This window comes from Falco biarmicus, chromosome 12 (genome assembly GCF_023638135.1).
Source record: "Falco biarmicus isolate bFalBia1 chromosome 12, bFalBia1.pri, whole genome shotgun sequence".
Classification (NCBI taxonomy): domain Eukaryota; kingdom Metazoa; phylum Chordata; class Aves; order Falconiformes; family Falconidae; genus Falco; species Falco biarmicus.
The window spans coordinates 14,592,085-14,608,328 of NC_079299.1; the positions used below are offsets into that span (position 1 = coordinate 14,592,085).

Here is a 16,244-nt window from a genome sequence, read left to right on the forward strand (position 1 = left end):
AAACCAAGCCAGCTAAAAAAGCATCACATATCAAGTGCTCAGAGCACAGAAGGGAGATGTGGACCAGTGTCTGTTACTAGTTACAGAACATAAAGCAGCATAAATCACCATGATAATTCCTATGAGACTACAAAAATTTGATTAAGTCAAAGTTTTAAAGTGGTAATAAATATAACAGTACAGAATGTAACCACTGTCTAATTATTTCTTAAAAATAGAAATCTCACACTGAAATAAGAACATAAAATAATTCAACACCTACTTCAAATAGCCATTAAGCAGAAATTCTTGTGTGATAGCTGCAGCTCTATCAGCCAGAAAAGCTGCAATTTAGCAAAATAATTTCCTTTAATTAAACAGAGAAACCTATCAAATTCACAAAATTCACATACTGCCTTTTAAGATGCCAGATTTGCTACCTTAGGACAAGCAATGTACGGGCAGGACACTGCACATTTTCAGACTGTTATGTTTCTTCCAAGTAATGCGTCTGCAGTCTAACCTGCTTTTTTAATAAAAGTAATCTGGACATGTATACACTCTTTAAGCTCAGGCCACGAAAAAGGGCAAACCACCTTTAGGATTTGAAGCTGTAATGCTTCAAACTGAGTAGAAGTCCTGATTTTATTCTGAAGAATTCCATTTAACAACTTCTTTTTACACTTTTGGGAGGAACAATAAATGAACAGGAAAGTTATGTATGAGGTTACCTAGGAAAGTGATGGAAAGGTGTTACTGTTTGGAATTCATTGAGGGTAAGACAGCCATGTTCACTCTGGATCCAAATTAATGTTAGCCCTTAATTTAGGCACAGAGATCAAGACTGAACTAAAGACAGCGGGTTCCCTTGCACAGAAAGCTGTTGAGATGTAGTTGTAGTAGTGTTAATTATGGCTCCCACTCAAAACTGGGGCTTTCCAGTGCTGAAACACATGGAGACATATATCCTGCTCTGCAAGGAGACTTTAGAAGTGATAACCTGGGATACTGCTAAGGCAGGGTTTGTACAGTGAGAGAGAAACTTTTTGGGCCAGATGGTATAGTCAGAAGAAACTTTTTAGGCCCACAAATGTGTTTTCAAGGTGTAGTAAAGTTTTCTAACATTTTCTCATCTATATTAAAAGACTTATTTATTGCTATGCTGATGGTAACTGATGCAGCTGGGTCCAGAGAGAATTGTCCCAACGCTTTAGATACGCAACTTTAATCCCTCTTTGATAAGCGTGCAGTGTGTATCTACTTTTCTGTACATTACAGAATCAGAGGCCTGAGCAGTCAGCAAGTTAAGCATTATCTTTTGTTCTGACGAACATAGGAACTTTATATGAATTAATACCATAGCCACTTCCCCAAGCCAGGAATTTCCTCCTCACCACATAAGTTCACAGGTCAGATAGATAGTCAAGGAGCATATTGCACAAATCATGCATGTGAGCAAAAGGGTTCGAAATAAAGTGCTAGTATAATACGTTTATAATAAGGGATAACCTCCCACTCACCTCGTGGAACTCTCTTCTCCCCATGATTTCTGATGGAGGCTTTCCGCATACATGGGGCGGAGGGGGTGGAGGGAACTGGCTGCTAAATGCAGAATTCCTGTAACTCAGGACACTGTTAAACAAGACTTCTGACTAAATAGTTGAGAGTGGGCAGCCATCACGCTTTTCATTCTGAAACAGCCTCCCTCCTCAGGTTTCTTTTCCTTTACGGTCTAAATTGCAGTGGCCATGACTGGAAACTGAATGACGGTGCCCGAACTTTTCAATGCAATTTAGTTACAATGGCTCAAAAGCCTTTTAAAAAGCCTTCTCTGAAAGACATTATGAAGTGTGTGTAAGCAGAAATAAGGAACCAAATTTGTAAGTTTTGCCTAAATCAAACATTCAGCACCCTATAACAGCAGTGTGATAACTAAATTACTTTCCTTCCCAGTAAAATGCTCCTAAGGGGACAGCTGAGAGGGGAAAAAAAAAAACCCAAACAACAAAACCCACCTATTTTCTGTGGCTCTTAATATATATATATATATATATATTTTTAATTAATCTTTAACTGTTGCTATGCCTGGCCTGTTTTTGTGGCTGGTGTCTGCAAATGTTCGCAGGGTTGGGTTTTACTGGCAAACATATCAGCAGAAAGCAGGGTTTGGGGGAGGGGGAGAGTGGCAGACATGGCTTTCCAGAATGGAAGGTTTCGTTTGCATCTGCCAGCCTGCGTGCCAGAGCTGCATGTGCGCACACGTAGGCAGAGAGCAGTTAGACAGCACAGCTTTTATTTCCAGGACTTAGTAGTTGTTTATCAATGTAAAATATTAACCCTTCCAAATCAATTTTCTTGCAAACATCCTGAAAGTAACTAAAATGTATCAGATAAATTATTCACTGTTTCATTATTCGCTCAGCTCTGCTTATGTGGGTGTGCTCCCATCAGCATTTTAAAAGTCAGACCAAATAATGGGGATTACCTATGAGGACAACGTGAGCTAATGATTCACCAAACACAGTTTTGAAATCAGTAACAAGTGTGTTTTTAAAAACTACTTTCTAGCCTCACTCCGAAGCATATTAACATAAAATGTCCCTATACTACCTAACAAAGAATGTTTTGACAGTACCTTTGACAGACTTTTCAAAGTCAGCTTGACTGTTGGCCACTACCCAGGACAGGAGGACTCTACAAATGGTACAGTTTCTCTCCCGATCAAAATTTCAGCTTCACGTGTGCACCCATAATGGATTTCTTTAGTATGAAGTTCTCACTGGTTTCAGTCCAGAAAAGGTACAACTACATATCCATGACAGTATAATTATAGTTTCTAAGCAATTTAGGCTAAAAACTAGAATCCCTTGATTTCTGCTACCAGGTGTCACTAAGGACCAAGCACTGCTACAGTACTTGCTCACTACTAAGAATGAATTTAGCCTGTGACAAATGCCATGGACTATTTTGGGTACTCTTAAAGTGTTCTCAGACCAGCCAGCTTTTAATTTGACATTCTTCATGGCAAGCATCTCACCTCTGGGCTGATTTGAGAGAACCAAAAGCAAAATCCAGTAAGGCAACAGTGTCTCAAGGCTGGAAGCACTAGAAACATAGGAAAGCTTTACCTGAGAGGATTTCTTCTCAATTTTCATAGCAAAAGAACGTGCTGGTAAACCTGCCAAACCAAAACTAGCTGATGCATTTCTTTGCATAAATACCTCTTTATCCCTACTCTGGTAGACCTTGTTGACCTAGGTCAAATATGAACAGATGAAATCCAGATGGCAGATGATTTAGCTCCTACAACTATTCACACTGAATCATAGAAAGTCAGATACTTCATTAAAATCCCAAAGCTAGTATTTATCTCGAGGGCATAATATAGTCCACATAGTCAACAAAAAAGAGAATGTGTTCTTTCCCCCTTGGTTCTAAATTATTTGATTCCCAAGGAGCTCACTGGATAGTGTATAATAAATAGTACAAAAAGGGCATTTATTATGAAAACATTTGATGAGAGGAAGTAAGATGATATCTATATGCAACTTAAGGATCTTAGATATATTATGTTACAAGCAAGAAGCATGGATGGCAGTCAGAACTCTACTCATCCTTCTCAAGAATAATAAAATCCAACTTCTTCCCTGATAGCATCAATGATCAAAAGGCACAAACAAGCTTTCTATGCTAATGATTGCATTGAAATACTTCCTTAAGTAGTTTAACCAATTACAAGGAACACCAGCCAATAAAAGGAATCTTAATAATGGATTAGTTATTCTGAATTCTTTAAAAGAACTATGTAGTTTTTGCTCATTTTTTCTTGAGACTTTACTTGGTTTCCAGTTTTTTAAAATAAATAAAAAAACCCAACACAACAAAACCTTCCCAAACTCTTAGAAAGTATGAAGCTACCAGCCTCCCTGCTTTTATTTTTATTAGCTTAATTTGTGAATCATTGAAAGTTAATATATTTGTGGTTCACACATGAAAAAGGCGACTTGAAAGTTTAAGTAATATGAGTCTCTCTTCTATGTGAGCTCAGAGGGAAAGGATTTCTAATTGCTATGAACTGGCAAGGACAGCAGAAAACCTCTCAAAATGAAATCACATTTCTGTAATTAGATTTCATTAAGAAGCAGTGTCAGGGTTAAAGTCTGTTTGAAGTAACACAAAAATCTTTCAATAAAAAGTTACTGTGTTTTATTCAGATGGGAGTGGAGAAACAAGGACAGTTTATGGTTCAGGAATATATTGCCTGCAACATGTTTAGAAAAAAAGCATTCTTAACTAAACGTGTCCTCCAGTGCTGATTAGATTAATACTTGGCAAAATTTAGTCATTATACATTACATTAACAGAAAGTCATACTCAGCTGTGAACTCTATTTAGGCCATATGTTGAGCAATCAGTGCTGCAATACAGGAGGATATGTTGAGTAACTCCATGGTCAATTCAGAACTAGCAGGAGTATCACATATGTTACTGTTACCAGAAGCAATGCAGGCTGTTTAAAGGGCGTGCTATTCCTCCGTCAGCTTTTTTAGCTCTAGAGTTAAGCAAAAAACAACCCTATCTTTGTTTCTCATTTATATGGTGTGATTTTCTTTTTTATGTAAAAAAACAATAATATTGCGGAAACACAAAACAGGTTTGGTCAGGGGTTTTGTCTGGAGGGCTTCCTGACCTGTTTCTGCTGTGTCTTAAATTCACATGCCATGATGTGGGACTGGCCTCATCTCTGGTACAACAGGTAAAGTTCTGCCCCTCAGCTGGGCCCGCAGCTGACTGCCAGAACGCACGTCCTCTGCTTCGCTGCAAAGTCCAGCTTAAGCCACATGCATGCACTTCATTAGACCAGGCAGAACATATTAGTCAGGCCCAGCTTGGAAAACTACCAGGGAAGTCCTGCATGACAGCTACAGACCAGGTGACTAGTGAGTCACAAGTCTCCCAAAGCAACATTGCTTTCCAAGGGGAATTTAATTCTTGCTCAGCCAGTCTGCAAGGTATGTTTGGAAGGCAGTCTGGCTAAGCACTTGTGGGGCCATGCTCTGTGTTGGTTCCTACTAATTTCAGACTTCTGATGCCCTTTATATTAACCTGCAGAGTACTCAGCTGAAAGGCAGTGCCCTGCTAACAAGCCTGCTCATGCTCTGGATAGAGAATGAAATCATGGAACAATTCACTTTTTTCTTATTTTTTCTTTTTGTTTTCTTTGGTCAGGAAAAAAAAAGGAAGGTATTTTGAAGCTGAAACTTCAGGGGGTTACACACCACTCTCATAATGTTAACACCCATACATAAACAGAAGCACACGTACTCCTGCCTTTAAAGGGGCTTGGTTTTATCTCAGAGCAGAACAGGAATGTTCAGGAAAATGCAGAAGTTTTGCAGGTTAGAAAAGCATTTCCCACACAGCTCTAGCCTTAGTAATGGGAGGCCTCCAATGGTATTTAATATTTCAAACAATTTTGGTTTCAATTAAATTAATAGAAGGGAAAACAAAAACGAGGCTGGGAGGGTGGTAATTTTTTCCTATCCTGAGGGAAAATTCAATTACTTAAATTGTTCTTTTGCAGAGGAATGAAACAATTGCTGCAGAGGGAACATTGGAAAATGTCATCCAATCTGCTTCTGAAATGCAGTATATGCAGTGAAGCACCATTTGTGTGGATCCCACCAATTCACTTCAATTTAAAACACCAGTCAGTGTTTCAATTTCAGTGTTACTTGAAAACTATTAGTATTATTAACAGTCAGGGCTCCACTCCCACCCCCTTCCCAGAGGCACCTAAATGTTTTAGGGACATGAATCAGTGAAGTTTTAAGTATGCTTCTTCACTAGGCAACTTAAGCTTTTCAGTTCATTCCTCAGAGGCAGTTTAGGCACACAGGTTCTCTTGCCACCTCCAGAGCTGCCTTGGAAGGCTAAGCCCCAGTGACTGAGAGTTACTGTTGTAAAATACAAGATTACTTTCAGTCTTTAGGAATAAAGAGGTAAAGAAGGATACAATGCTGCTTTCCAAAGATGGATATTAAGATTATGTCCATACAACCAGCTGTTGCATATCACCGTACAGCAGCATTTAACACCAAAGCACTGAATGACTATTCTCCAAGGCTGTAAGACACTACCAATCCATAGTCAACTGGGTTCATTAGTTATAACTGAAGGATGTGGTCTAAATATGATCCCTGAATTGCTAAAAGCTCTGGCAGGTCTCAACTTGGGATTCTGTGGATAGCTCTGCAAATGTTACTCAAGATCTAGTCCATTGTCTTCTGGAAAACGTACACACAATAGAAGTATTTTCAGAGGGATGATTCACTTTCTCTCCCCTTGCTTTTAGCAACAATTTTTTTTTGTAGCTGGTAAGAAAAGTGCTAGGAATTCTTATCTAGCAGTCAGGATTGTTGCTCCAGAACACATCAGTGAATACTCTTTCAAAAAAAAAAGTGAATGAAACGAAAGTCGAGAAAATAAATACTGTAGCCAAAATCTTCTGAAATATGCCAGCCTTCAGCTGGTTCTTGTCCTGTGGATGCTTGTTCTACCACAGGTACTGCTTTCTAGAAAGCACGGCTAATAAGATAAACTCCAGAGAGAAAAATCTCAAAATAGCATCAAAGAATTCTGAAAAATTTACATCACTGTAAGTATTTATATTTCAGAAAAATAATCTAATTTTCACTAAACAAGTAACCATCCATTTATTCTATATGTGAACAAATGCATGTCATCAGTTTCTTCACCAACTTCAACTATAAACACAGCCATTAATTTAATTAGTTTCAGTAGGCTTTGTCCTCTTTACATCTGAAGCAGTATGTTCACAATGACAACCTTTGCTACTAAGTGAATCTCACATTCACACTGAGAGTGCCAGAGTGCTTTTAAAATCTTGACTCTGTTTTTTCTACTTCTGTCATAAGTCTGCCTGGTTAAAAAAAAAATAAATGCAGCCGAAAGGGGCATGTTCACTTTCAGAAGTCAATGAAAGAGAGGGGGGATGGAAAAGAAACTCTTTAACATTGCTCAAGAAAATACTTTTCAGTCAAACTCCAGCAGTGTACTGCCTAATTCCTGTCTGCAGCAGCCCAGTTAAAGCTGCCTGTGCTTAGGGGCGATTGGCAGTCTGCTCTGGGTTCCTTCACAGCACTGCTAATCTCCACTAATACTCTCCCATGCTTCATTTAATTTCACTCTCAGGGCCTTTTTTTTCAAATTCTTCCTCAAATCTTAAACCAATGCCCTCATTGTTTAGGATTCCTTTACCCTGACAAGGCTGACCTCAGATATCCTCTCCTCTTTCCTGCTCTGTAACTCAGGCAGTCCACTTATTCATACGGTAACCGCACATAATGGCCTCCACATTAATTAAGTAATTTTGGTTCTTTAAGGTACTACAGAGGGGTTTTCAATCTCCCAGTGCCTTTCAGGCCAATTGAACTCATTTTTTTGTTAAACAGGCCAGAGAGTACAGGGAAGAAGAGCCAAGGAGAACATGCTCGCTCTCCCTCTGGGCCATTCCTTTCATGCTGCTTCAGGGTTAGGCCAAAACAACATCAGCAAGTCTAATTTGCCCTAGCAGCGGATGGGAAATGACTAAAAACCCTGCAGATTAATTTGTGTCAGATGTATGCTTTAAAGCAAGTGAGACCAAGAGAGAATGAGAGAGCATTTACAGAAAAACACACTCTTGCTGTGGGACTCAGAAGTGGGACTCTTGTTTCAGATCTCTTGGGAGCTGAGTGGCCCTGAGAAAAAGAAAGAAGTCCACCTTTGCTTAATGTTCTCCTTCTGTCTTTCATGCTTTTCAGTAATCAGACAATTCAGCAAAAAAACCCCAGAGGGATAAAAAGAAATATAACTGTATAATGCATGATGAGGTTTCAACAACTGCTGGCCCTTCTAGCAAAGATGGGTTTGCACCATACAGAGAAGATGGACATAAAAAGAGGGGGTCTGGGGATTCTTTTAGGAGTGGGTGTCCCACATGATTCCAGAAAAGCAAAAGGTAGTGGAAACTCCATGGTACTAAAAAAAAAAAAAGTAATTATTAATGTTAGATAATCAATACTGTAATGGGACAGAGACTGGAGATCAATATATGAATGATACAGAGACACTGCGACTGTGACAGTCATAGGGAAGCTTGGGTCCAAACCAGTTTTCCCATTGAACCAGTAGGCCCAAAGTTACTACCTGATGGCCAGACATGATTAACCAGGTGTGGTGTTCTGATGGGAGGAGTCCTGGAGTGGCCTGTGGAAATCCACCAGCTGCAAGTTAGGTGCTACTCAGTGTGACAGTAGGGAAAACCAGAATTTTGATTTTTTTTTCTTTTTTTTTCTTTTTTTTCTGTATATGATTAACACATGAGCTGAGAAACAGCATGACTGGCAATGGTTAGACATCTTACTGGTATTCATAGCAAGGCCAAGAACAGTCATCTCTGTGTCCAATCTCTCTGGTTAATGGTGTTGCAATATTGGAGACAAGTCACGTGTGGTTCTACCACTCTGCAGTAACCATTCTGTTGCTAAATAAAGCTGACTTAATTTTGTGCATTCTTAGAACTCATATCCAATCTGATCTGCCCACCACATCTAAAAACTTTTGCTTACATTTTAGGCAGCCATGCTGATTAGTTCTCAGATGACTGCTCACAAATTCTAAGGAAGCTCAAAATAAGCCCCATAAAAGAACTGCAACTTAAACACGGACTCACTTCTGGTGAAAGCTAGTTCTGCTCCAAAAGCTGCAAGCCTTACTCTACATTCACAATGTTCCTAATCCTTGTCATATCGTTATTATGAGACAGAAATAACAATACCCAAAGTCCTACCCAAAGTCTGAATCCTGATCTTATTTGGCAGCATAAACCGAACTGTGAAAAATTTCAGGAGAGTCAAATATAAAAAAATGCCCCAATCTACAAAGACAGCAAAGAAGTTTTGTGGAATTAGACCTTAAATCTTGGTTTCAAAACAGACTAGCACTTAGGAGCCTATATCACAACTTTCAACAAGATGTCAGATATAGTTAATGCAACATTTAATATTGATGCAGTTACACTGGCACTCTTAGAAGTATCACCTATTTCAATCTAGAAAGGAAACAGCAGTACAGGGAAGCAACAACATCAGATGTCTTTATGTCTATAAATGTGGTTGTACTGGGATGTTTTTCAATAATAACACATACCAGTAACCTAAATGGTTGTACTGGTGCCAGATCTTCTATAGGAGACCAAAAGGGCCAAAAGTCTCAGAAGTCTTAGATGTCTATATCACACCAGTTTCACTAGAATTTTGGCAGGTAATAGCATTTCCAGGCCTACATGTAAGCACCAGATCACATCTGAGAAAGAGACAAGGTCTTAAGTTACTTGAGCATTTTGAAAATATTATTTTTAAGACTGATGAAATGTGTAAGAATTGGCAACTTAAAAAGATAAAGCAATCCTCCTCAAAGGAACAGAATCAGACAAAGCCATTCTGAAGATACAGTAACAAAAAGAAACAGAAATCTGTAATAATGCTAATTATATTGGCAAATCTTCTCTCTCCATAACCTATACTTGTGGAAAATAGTAAGAACAGCTACAGCAATATATATAATGATGTCTGAGCTTTTTTATCTCAGACAAAATGATGTTGTTATCTTCATGTATACAAGAACAAACTGAGTCCTGGAGAACATAAATTCAATAATATCTAGATTTTTAATTCCCTGATTTAGGTCCCACCAGAAGCTTAGAAACTTTCAGTGGAAGCAGAAAGAGGAATTTCCTTGTTTTATCTGATTCATGGGAAAACCTCAAGTGCATTGTTATAGTCTATGAGATTGATGGTGCCTGGTGCTAGAAGGAAAAATGTGGCCTTGGCCTGCAGAAAACCCATTTGACTGATCTCTCTCTAAGCTTGTTCACCATGCATTCACATCAGTGCTAGCTCCAGCTCAGGAGAGCAGCTCAAATGCATGGCCATGGGTTTGTGTGACAAGCCTGCTCAGCCCTGGTTTGAGCAGCTTTAGGAGACAGGGAACCCTTGCTTCATGCCATTGCAGAACAAGTCTAGAAGTCATAAAACCGATCGTCTGGATACACTGCCAGAAACGTGGTTGTGTGCCTATGCTAGCTGGCACCCAGTTGTCCAGTACTAATCTTTTCTGGCACCAAAGACTCAGTCATCTGTCCCAGGCCAAACAGAGTACTATGGGAATATCTCATGCTGACAGTTCTGGAGATTCACACAAGATTTGAGAATATGCCGTCAACATTTCCCTCTCCTTACCTGAGCTGCTCTCTTGTCCCAGTAAGAATGGCTCCTATTGCTCATTTTAGGCTGGGCGAAGCAGTCTCAGTGAGGACTCTGGAGTATTTGATCCTCCAAGACTTACAGGATAACATGAGATCTGAAGCTCATGCCAGATACCAGCTCAGTGAGTCTTTCCTGATCTGTGCCCAGTTGTCCTGGTTTCAGTATCACACACAGTTTATTTTCTTCTCAGTGGCTTGTGCAAGGCTGTGTTTTAGATTTGTAGTATGAAAATAATGTTGATAACATACTGATGTTTTCATTTGTTGCTAAGTAATGTTTATACTAAGTCAAGGATTTTTCAGTCTTGCAGGCCCTGCCAGCAAGAAGGTTGGAGTGGCACAAGAAATTGGGACACAGCCAGGACGGCTGACCCGAACTGGCCAAAGAGATATTCCATACCATATGATGTCATGCTCGGTACATAAACTGTGAGGAGTCGGTCGAAGCCTGCCAATTGCTGCTTGAGTACTGGCTGGGCACTGGTCGGAAGGTGGTGAGCAATTGTAATGAGCATCACTTGAGGGTTTTTTGATTTTTTTTCCTTTTGGCTTTTATTCCTTTCTCCCTCTCTCTCATTAAAATATAATAATGATAATAACAATTGTAATTATGAAATTGTTCTTATCTCAACCCAGAAGTTTTAAGTTTTTGCTGAATCTCCTCCCCATCCCTCAGGAACAGAGGGAGCTGAGTGAGCAAGCAGCTGTGTGGGACTTAGTTGCCAGCTGGGGTTAAACTACAACACCCATCTAAGCCCAGACTTGCATTCTGGATGGTACCAAAAGTAAAAAGCAACAATCTTTTCTGAGAACAGAGCTCACAGCTCTGGTATAAAGGTATGGAGGAAGCTCAGCCATGAAGACTGGTAGGGTCTTCTCGTATGGTAAGAAAACTGTACATAAGGAAGGTGATCTGAATGATGGTTGCAGCTCTCCTAGCATTCCTCCTGCCATGAAGCCCTTCAGCCCCATTAAAAGTCTGTGTCTGTTGCCAATGACTATCCACCATTATCAAAAAGACTTTAAGTAATTCATGAAAAAATATCAGGAAGGTAGTAGAATCTCAGCTAATTACTGATCATTATAATGTCTGCATTATATTTTTTAATAACAGAGGAAGAACACTGAAATAATTATGAAAAAATGTTATGGATAGCTTAAGATCTGATATCCTTGAACAGCTGCTTGTATACGTTTCCTCATTTTATTCTACATTTATTTATCCTTTGAATTAATTAAGCACTTAAACACTATTGTTTGCCTATTTACCAATACAGACTTCTGCCATGAATAAATACAAAGTGAAAACTAACAAACTGCTTATCAGCAAGGTACATTTGTTCTGCGTTTTCAAGAACATCTGAAGGTAGAGGTCTGAAGGGTGGAAATTAGATCCTTGGAAAACAGTTTGCCATAGCTGATTCTTCAAAAAAGAAAAAAAAACAACCTCACATGAATTTAAGAAGGCTAGGAGACTTACAATTTTTGCTGTAAGCCTCAAAGATTTAGTTTTAAGACAATTCAGCTAAGGGCTGTGTATTCGTAACAATTCTGAGTAATCAGGTTCTGATTGTCTGAAATCAGCGATTATGAAAAATTAGACCCTAAAATTTATCCATGTAATTAATGCAATGCCTGATATTTCTCTTTAGACCCAGTCCACCGTTCACATTTCTAGGCACAGTAGACATCTGATTTTACTTCCCCTTATATTCGGGTTTTTAGGTACTGGGCCAACCTGTGGCCTCAGCTGTGCTAATGTAAACCAAGCAACTCTATTCACTTGAATGAGTTTCCATTAGCAAAGGCATAAGCAAGACTTGGCTCTCATACCTGATGTGCCTTAACACTGTAATAATATCATGCTGTGATCTCAGAAACAGAAATACTCAAGTGTTCATAACACTGTGCTAAATATGTGTCTCAGTCTATTCCTGCTCAGGCTTTTACTGAAGCACCATTTAAGAAACATTTGGCAAAAAAAGAGCTAGATACTTTGACCTCAGTTTCTAAATTTACCATTTGACCATATATTTTTCTTTAAATGTGCTGTGACTCAGACGTGCATTCACTTGCAATCTGTGTACACAGTGAATAGCTATACACATTTTGTATGACCAGCCCTATTTGCTTTCTGTGTAAAACAGGAGAGGTCACTGTATCTGAAACAAACCTGAACTTGAAGCTAGAGTAATAAGTAACTTGAATGCAAACAAACCAAGCAATCTTGCCCTGAAGTCAGCATTAACCAGTTGATTTTCCTCACTGAACTGCAAATGAGCTAAGTGGGAAAAGCAAAGCATCTGCTTTTGGGAAAGCAAAGTGGAGCATTTAGTCTATACATTCAAACCTGCACAGGACCTACCCTACCTTACCAGGTGATCCCAGTTCTCCCTCCCCAGTGCTGGCATGCTCCAGCAATCTCCAAGGCCCCTCTCCTGGCTCTTGGGAAGGAGGGGAGAAGTCTGCTACACGGAGAAAGAGTTTATAGCTTACCAGCTATAAACCAGAACTTACTTAGAACTTACAGCTTACCAGAACAAACTCAGACTTACTGGGCTTCTGTGAACTGGGCTAAAACAATGAAACACCAGAGCTCAAACCTGATGGTTTATTTCCTTCAGTCCGAGGTTCTGCTGGCTATAAACGTGATCTGGAACAGCACGTGTGAGACTGCAAAGCAAAAAAGAAATGAGAACAGAATGCAATTGTACGTGAGATCAGTTCCATGCTGACGTGATAATACGTTCAAAATTCTCATTTCTGTAGAAAGCTGACCACAGGCACTTCATCAATCAGTATTTCGATTTGTAATGTGTTCCGTATGGTTCTCTGTCATTACTTAATGGGGAACATCCCCTCTGAAAACATCTGACTCGGAGCTCTGCATTGAGAGAGCTGCTCATGTTTCAACCACGTTTCCCAGAAACTGAACACTCAGCAACATATTCATTTTAGTGACAGCCACCACTAATGAGAAACAGCCATGTGTTCATTGAATCTTTTACAACCCAAAGAATTTTATATTAACAAGAACAACAAAAAAAAATATCTCAGATTCATTTACATGACAACTGAATCTCTAGATTCTCAGTTTTAACATTCTAAAGCTCATACTGTATTCGTGTTTGTACTTCTTTCTTACATCTTGCAGTTTCTCTCACTATTTTTCATCTCTAGTTAGGGCAGTTGTTCTGACATGTGTTCTGCATATCAGAAACAGGAAGATGGGGCATGAATTGAAGGGTTTATCAGAAGCTGAGAGCTAGTGAAAAAAAAAATCAGTAAGTCCATCAGAAGTAAAAGGCTTACACAACAGTGATTATGTTAGATCAGAAAGGCCTAAAGAAAGCAATTACAGAAGCTGAGGCATCTTATTGAAGAGTTATTTTCCTGCATCACTTTTGTTTGCTCAGAACATGAGGAGATTACTAATCTCAAACCTTCTTGGTTTTTGGTTTGTTTTTTTTTCTTTTTTTTGTTTTTTTGTTGGGTTTTTCTTTTTTTTTTTTTTGTACCATTTGCTTTGTTTTGGAATAAAGAGGAACAGCTACCTGAGAGTTTGGAATGTCAATATATGAAACAAACAAACAAAACTTACCAGACCCACAAGGCATACAAGTTGTGGAAAAATTAAAATTTTAGACTGCATGAAAGCAACCACTGTTCTAGGATACTGGAGGTAGCAAGTGTTTTACCTTTTTTTAGAAGAGTCTACTGGTTATTCAAGGCATTACTTTGAAATGGTCTTTGAAAGCAAAATAATAACTGGATGTTCAGTATGCCACAGAGTCTAATCAGCAGGATTTCTGCAGAGAAAACCTGTGTCTCACTAATCTGCTAAGAATTATTTAAATTAACAACAACATACTGACAAAGGATAATTCATTTTCATAAAAAACCTGGCAGAGACAAAGCAGGATATCAGGCAAGACAGAGCTATGGCAAGAACAAGAGTAGCAACTGTCCCTGCTCATGGGCTGGGTGGTTTATTCCCTTACTCCCAGGGACTTCAGTAGGAGTCATTGCAGGAGTAAATGATGTAATTGAAGGAAGAGTTTTACAACTGTTTAAATTCACATTATGATCTTCATCAAGGCAAAATATAAAGATTTTTTAATTTATGTTTTTTAAAGAGTAATGTAATAAGCAGTGTTTGCCACCTAATTTAGTTAAGGTCAGAGCTGAAAAGTGAACTCATATACTAAGTTGAAAGCATGATTAATTAGCACTTCTCATTTTTTGAAATGCATTTCACAAGAGTGTATTATGTTTCATCACACTAAGAAAGTTTACATTTTTTCCTAAATTCACTGCTTTTAAGACTATGGTCTCTCCAGACCCTCAGTTTAACTTGAATGGCTCATACTTTTCATCTTCACTGTAGAAACTAATGATGATTTGCCTATTGGTAAAAGAAATTAAATCCTAAACTCACAAGTGACACAAATGTCCCCTAACTTTGGTTAAATTACTTACCAGAAGAGACTCTACCCATTGGGACAGTAATCACTGAAATAAAAAAACTCTTGGAAAATACATGAAGTGAGAAGCTGAGGCTCCAAAAAAGCATGTCTAAGGCAAGGGCTATGATAAGTAGAATCAGAAAGGTTTGAGCACTTTAAAATACAAGAAAGAACAAAGTAAGAAATTAAAAGTCCTACTAACTGAAACAAAGCATTTGAGATAGAACATAAGGAAAATATTGTGGCTATAAATGAAAAGTAGCTAATTCAGAGAAAGGGATTAAACAAAGTTCAAAGAATTCTGAACAGAATTTGCAGGCTTACATAAAGGACAGTTACCGAGCTTCAAGACATGACAGGTATCATTTTACAGAAGAAAAAGAGCTAAAAAAAAGGGGGGGGGGGGGGGGGGGTGTTGATAGATTTCTGAAAGCAAAGCTAAGGAAATAAGATTGTGAATGATGCAATCCATAAGCAAAACACACAGCAGCCTGAGCCCGAGCTCTAAGCACCAAAGTCAGGTGTCAGCCCAGGCAGCACTGGTAAGGAGACTAAAGTAACAGGGCACATGTTAGGTATTAGGCTAATCCAGGTAACTAGTTTGCAGGTGTAAAAAATACAGTTGAAATTATGTTTTCTCAAAGCAATAAACTGACTGGAAGCACACTTGAAAGTTGGTTTTACTGTGTGCCTCACTATATTGCTTATCACTCAGATTATTCCCTTGACATTTCAGTTAACTTCATTCAGAAAGTGCATATGTGTGCTTTGTTGAATTTAGTCTTTTTTGTTTCATCTCATCCTTAGCTGTCACAGAATGGCTTTTCCACCTGGTAAAGAGCTTATAGGCTTTATGCATTCCTTGTACCTGTGGGTTGTTTCAGTGTGCTGCCCTAAGATGACATCAGAGGTGAACTTCAACAACTACATGTCTCCAGGAGTTCTTCCTTCTAAGCACTCACATGTTCATCTCTGAAAAAAAAAAAATTATGCCAGATCTGATGCTGGCTAAATTTTGAACTAAAACTTCCCGAGATGTTCCATTTCTCCCAATATGTTAAAGCTGTCAGGGATGCATCTACCACATTTCAGTTGTTTGGAACTCAAAAAATGTTGCAGTGGCAGCAAAAGGGCCACTGCTACCAGTGTCCTCATACCTGACCTGGTGCAAATGTGAAAATTATCCCAGTCCTCCTGTGGTGGCAGGGAGCAAAGTAGAAGTGTTGGACCATGCATATACATATCAACTGTCTAAGAGAAATGAATCAATCTTTACCATACAAAAAAGTCATAAAAGTGGTATGAACCATGAATTATTTTAGTTACATTAATAATTGTCTGGCTAGCTTGCTCAGGTGTAATCCAGCTCCCATTTCTTTTCAGAGAATTAAAAAGGCTACATATATGTATATACGTACTTCTAAATAACAACAGCAGTAAATGGTAATCCCTTGGTACCAGGAAATGTG

The 16,244-nt window shown here is 38.8% G+C and overlaps 1 long non-coding RNA gene across 1 annotated transcript in view; it reads right to left on the bottom strand.

Annotated features, from left to right (window-relative positions):
- LOC130157468 (uncharacterized) overlaps positions 1–16,244 on the bottom strand; it is a 136,698-nt gene that overhangs the window by 63,027 nt on the left and 57,427 nt on the right. Inside the window, exons 4-5 of the long non-coding RNA XR_008824891.1 lie at positions 15,644–15,747; positions 12,913–12,982 (exon numbers count right to left, since the gene is read on the bottom strand). This is a non-coding gene — a long non-coding RNA (uncharacterized LOC130157468). The remainder of the gene's footprint in view (positions 1–12,912; positions 12,983–15,643; positions 15,748–16,244) is intronic.